Source organism: Callorhinchus milii, unplaced genomic scaffold (assembly GCF_018977255.1).
Source record: "Callorhinchus milii isolate IMCB2004 unplaced genomic scaffold, IMCB_Cmil_1.0 Scaffold12, whole genome shotgun sequence".
NCBI lineage: Eukaryota > Metazoa > Chordata > Chondrichthyes > Chimaeriformes > Callorhinchidae > Callorhinchus > Callorhinchus milii.
The window spans coordinates 4,116,397-4,122,396 of NW_024704753.1; positions in this window are offsets into that span (position 1 = coordinate 4,116,397).

The window sequence follows — 6,000 nt, forward strand, 5'->3', positions numbered from 1 at the left end:
CCAATTTATATTCTCGGCAACCTCATCGCTTCCTCTTCAGACCCATTAGAAAGCTGTGAGTGCCTTGTTATTGGCAGAAAATAATTCCTTCCCCCCCAAAAAATAATAATAAATTGGTCACTTCAATCCATGACTGTTTGTGGGACACTGTTGTATGCAATTGGCTGCCGCGTTTCATCCACAAAATATACAGTTAATTCACTTTACAGTATAGTCTGTGAAGCGCTTTGAGACATCTAGAAGACGTGATAAGATGCTGTATCAAATGCAAGAATTATTATTATTATTATAGAAACGGTTGTTGTGGTTGGATTAGCTGTGCAGGACTATGAGGGAATGACCCCACGAGGTTTATACTGCAGCAGGTGTGTTAAGCAGCAATAATCCTCACACAATTGTAACCTTTGATGAAGAAGATTCTTCAGCCCAATTAATCTCATCCTTCCAGGATACTCACCCTATGATCCTCACTTTAAAATGGGTCCCAGTAACCTGGTCTCAACCATCCTACCTGGCAGCCAGTTCCAGTCAATAATTACCCTCTGTGTAAAGGAAGACTTTCTGATATATGTCCTCATGAAATTGTCTTTTGCAGCTCTAAGCCTCTTGTTCTCTCATCTTGGAGAACATAAAAATATTAGAATTAGGATCCGGAGCAGGTCATCCAGCCCCTCAATCCTGTTCCGCCATTCCATTAGAATGATCATGGCTGATCAGTACCTCAACTCCAATTACTTGTGAACCCGAGTCCTCTTCTACTTGGTCTTGGTGCATCTGATGACATCTCCAGGGGCACAGAAGTCCATGGGTTTGAACGATTTGAACTGCACGTTAAAATGGGGGCAGCTAATTGCGAAACCGGCAGCATGAATCAAAGTAGTTGATTTGTAAGATAAACAGTGTCAGCCTCGGGAGCTGTAACTAATGAGATGCGGACAGGCTAAGTGGCTGGTGTTTCTCAGACAACGCAGCGGTTCATTTGTCACCCCAACACAACCTTTCTTCAAAAGAGAGATCAAAGCATCAAGTATCGCTCCCGACAACAGCCATCCCCGGATTTATTCTCGGGCTGCCAGTTACAATGGAAGACACGGGAGGGAGGAAGAGAAAGAAAAAAAATTTCAAAATCCCTTTGATTCTGAAAGATAATTGCAGAATAGTATTGGGCTGTAAATTGCGGCATTGCATAAAACGTCAACATATCACGAACCTTCAGAAATACAATAATTATCACAAAGAATGCCTTGTGAAAAGACCTAATTTCATCTAATTTTCTGTTAACCTTTCCCCTCAATCTCCAATACTCCAGTTCGGCTGTTTGTGGGACATTGCTGTGCATAAATTGACTGCTGAGTTCGACTACAAATGACACAGTCACTACACTTTACAGTGTTTACTGTGAAGGTCTTTGAGACGCCCTGCTGACGTGAAAGCTGCTGTGCAAGGATTATTATTGTTAGTTTTTTAAACATGAGAATAAATCATAGTGTTACGATTGCTTGACTGGAGATTGTCTGCATTTCCGCTCAAAATCTTTGTGGTAAAATCTGCTATACGCCATCACATCCTCCCTCCCCTCACCCACACACCGCCCCCCACCCCCACGTTTATAACTCATAAACCAACAGCACATGCGATCATTTTGATGACGATTTTGTTTCCAGCTGAAATGCCCACAGAAAGAAAATGTTTGCAGTATAGATAGATATATATATATATATAGAGAGAGAGAGAGAGAGATCCATCTGGGCCCAAAATGGAACGCGCGTGTGTATTCTTATGTTGTTATTCACGTCAATAGCGGTAGTGGCATTTTATGTAAGAAGTGTGCAGGTCAGAGCTTCCAGTGCTGATGTGTGAGAGGCTGAGATGAAGACATCAATGGGCTTTCTGCCTGACTGGAGTCTGGCTGTTTGCCACAAAACATCAGCTGTTTTGATGGAATGCTGTTAAAGCACAGTGCACGGGGGCTTTTTTTTCTAGTAAAACCTCATCAGTTTTTTTTCTCCGGCTTTTCAGAGGTGGGGGGAAGAGGTGCGGGCAGAGAGAGACAGAGACAGAGACAGACAGAGAGAGAGAGAGAGAGAGAGAGAACTGCTAGGAACAAAACGCAAACCAGGTTATTTAAAAAAAAAAAAATCTTCTCCGTTAGAATGAGGCTTAAAAATAAAAAAAAATGCTATTTTTCGTTCTTTGGCTACTTCGTATTTTCAACCATTTCTTCGGTCTGAGTGTAATAATAATAATAATAATATAATAGTAACGATAATAATAGCGATCTCGCATTTGATGTCGCCCCTTTCAAGTCGGGAGCAAGTCTCAAAGCGCTTCTCGGGAATACTGCAAGGTATAGTTTCGCCCCCAAAATATACAGTCAATCCACTTTACCGTATATTCTGTGAAGCACTTTGAGACGTCTCGAAGATGTGATAAGGTGCTGTATCAAATGCAAGGATTATGATGATTATTATTAAAGTGCTTCGTCCATTTTGTAGGCAACAACAACCTACAACACATGACAGTTGTATGACACCTTTCACGTCGGGAGGCCATCCAAGGCAAATGTGTGTCCACAAGTAAAGTGCCCGTTATTTCAATTAGCGAGCGTAGAATCAAAACAAAGCGTCCCCCTGCGTACTTGCAGGTTTGTGCTGTGTTGTTGTGACCCGCTCACAGACACTCGGTTTGCCTCATTCAAAGGCGCGCGAGACGTTGAAGTACGACGCAGTGACAGAGTGAAAATATATTTAACACTTGTGAGCGTGAATGTGATATGAAACTGTTCGCACAATGCTCTCACTTGTCCAATTTATTCCAGGCACAGGAGTGAGACTGCAAATGTAAATATATTTATAGGATTCGCTGTGTGGGAATAAGCTGAAACGGCAATGTGAGCCTGTTACAGGCTGCTTCCAGTGAGGCTGATATCACTTATTTATATTTTTGTAATATTTACAGAGCTGAAGAGTCCAGGAGCTAGAAATTGAAAGTAGCTTAGCGATGATTGATTAAATATTCGCTTCTGACTGTACCTGGCAAAGCTTTCTTAGTTTAATCACTGCTAACAGGATTTTCAGGACTGAGGACAAAATCTCCTGAATAGAGATGAAAGATACTTTACATAAAGATAAGGGAAGTTATTACTGTGCTGTCTGCATTTACAATAGCCCGGCCTGAAGAATAGTTGATAAAGTCCTAAAGACAGTGGAATAAAAATGTTCTTCCATTATTCTGCGAGTTACATAATCTTATTTACGATGCTGATAATAATAATCCTTGCGCTTGATATCGCACATTATCACACTGTCAAAACGTAGCTAAACCCTTCGGGATTTACTGCAGAGTGTGGTGACTGGGTATTCTGTAAGAGAATGTGAATTTGATATGAATATGATATTAAAAAAAGTCAAAGGAAGCTGCTAAATATTGCTTAATTGCATTCACGGGTAAGATTTGCCAAACTCGTTCAGACCTGTGACAGTTGTATTATCTTTTTCTCCTTCCAACTAACCATGGGCTGAGTTCTGTATTCCATAGCTTATCGTTAAGTATCTTGTTTGTTGTGTATCGTTCGCCTAAAAATACACAATAAATCCTGTGAAGCGCTTTGAGACTCCCTCCACACGTCAAAGGGGCTGTACCGAAGGCAAATATTATTATTATTTATAATTATCATCTGGTAACGATGGAGGTTGTGAACCAAACAGGAAAGAGAAGTTCCAAATTATCAATATCATAACAAGATGTGCAGCGTATAACAAAGGAACAACAGACTGATGGGTGTAAACTGATCAAGTTTCACTCCGAGCCTTTTGAGCAGTTTACAAGCTTATTATAAATTCCTAGTAATTGTTTATTCTCTCTGTAAACCTCAGCTCTCAGTCGCTTTAAAGAGAAAGCTCTTCCCCCCCACCCCCCCAACCACAATTTGATTTGAACCCAAAACCCTAACAAAGGGAAGATGCGAGTTGTGCAGAAGAAATGTTTAGAAGATAAGTTCCAGGATCAGCCTAAGACAAAATGGTGTTCATTAAGGAGGCCACAAAAGAGGGAGAGAACAAAGCAAGCTGTGGGGACTGATAAGAAATAGATCCAGACAAAAGTGAACACAGTTTAATCGGAGCGATGTTGTACAGGCTTTTATACAGAACCCAGTGAAATTTGTTGACGAAAGGAGAGATTCTGTCAGTCATAATCCAATCCAAAAAAGCTTTAACATTGCTATCGTCAAGAAGTACGGTTTTTAATCCTGTAGTTGCTGTGGCGGGGCAGTGCAGTAAACTGTGCGTTTAACTGACTGTTTTGATGCCAGTACTTCCCTGAGTTGTTAACAAGAATGCGCACACCAAATTGTGAGCATTTGCAATTGCTTCCTGCACATTTAACAGCTGTGATGCAGAGACCCGCTCACAGGATTCAGATGTGAAGGCTAACCACTGGCAGTAAGGTTAGTGGCGCTGGTTGTGAAACTTTGTGGAGGGGAGGTGAACCCTTGGACTTTGCAGGCAGTGAGCACAACTCCAACTTATGCTTAAGGCCAAATCCTGCAGATGCTGGGAGTCTGAAATAAAAATGGAAGTCGCTGGGAACACGCAGCAGCTGTATTTCAGCATCTATGGAGAGTAAAATTCTGATGAAAGGTCATCGACCTGAAACATTAACTAATTTTCCTCTCCATAGACCTGCTGGGATTCCTGTTTTTATTGTAACTTATCCTGTGTTGGCTTGAAAAGAACACTGATAAGATGCGCAATCAGGTATTGCACTTCTAAACTTCCCAATAAATCCAATGTGCGTCACATCACTATCTCCCCGCTGTACTCTGTCAGCGCTAAGTAGGATAAAGCATCTCACGTCTTCCCTCAAAAATCTTGTCAATCCGCATTTGCGTAATGCGTAAATTAGCACTTTTAGGCCAGTGTGTGGGTTATTTGCTACCAAATTACAAACCGTTTCAAGTGGCAATTTTGCAGCTCTTCAATTGCTTGGCAAGTGCCGAAGATTTTTGTGCGAGTGCACATGTCTCGCTCTTCACATGACTGGAAACCTGCTGAGACTCAAAATTGAGCCAGTCTTTAATGGGCTGTAAGACCATTCCGCCTGGAAATTCAAACTTGCGCAGAAATTGTAGAAAATTCTTAACTCCAGCCCTAATTCTTAATACCAGCACCTTGGAACATCCTCCCGACGTGAAAGACGCTATCCAAATCTAATCGCAATGATAATCCTCGCATTCGATATAGGGCCTTATCACGTCGTTGAGACATCTCAATGCGTTTTACAGAATATACTGCAAAGTGTAGCGCTGCATGTGTTTGTGGGCGAAACGCGGAAGCCAATTGCGCACAGCAAATATAATTTGCTGCTGTTGCTTTGAAAGCTCTTTTTAAAAGCCGCAGTGATCCGGTTTTTCTAAACCGAGACCACATTTAAGAATTTTCCATAGGTTTGCGCGATGTGCAATTTTAAGACCTATTTGGGCCAAATAAGCTAACACCAGTGGGAATTTTAGTTACTCTTTCCAGAACTGAAGTGCTTTTATATACCTTGGTTGCAGGTTGGATATAATGAGTCTTATTGTTGCTGAATAAGACATTTTGAGCTTCAGGTTTTGCAATTCCACCAAAGCCTTTTCACTCATCACGCCGTGAAATCTTCTCGGTCTTCAGCTGCTATCGTAACAAATCTTTCTGAATTTCTGGCGTGCATTGGTTCCTTTTAACACGTTCATAAAAATTCACCACTAAACGGGAGTCATGGCAACCAGTTACAAGTGAACCAACCCGAACTCTACTCTTACAAGCTCACGTTCTGGAACTCGCTTTCACATCATTAGGCAATATTATCAATTAGGTTTACAAAAAAATCGCTTTTCTCTTTGTCTCTGTGAAGATAATGTCATAAACTGTTTACAGCATTTCAGACTCTCATGCTAGTCGAGTGTTAAACTTCCCTCCACCATTGGAGCTGTCTACTCTTATCCCATATTTGCCTGCTTTT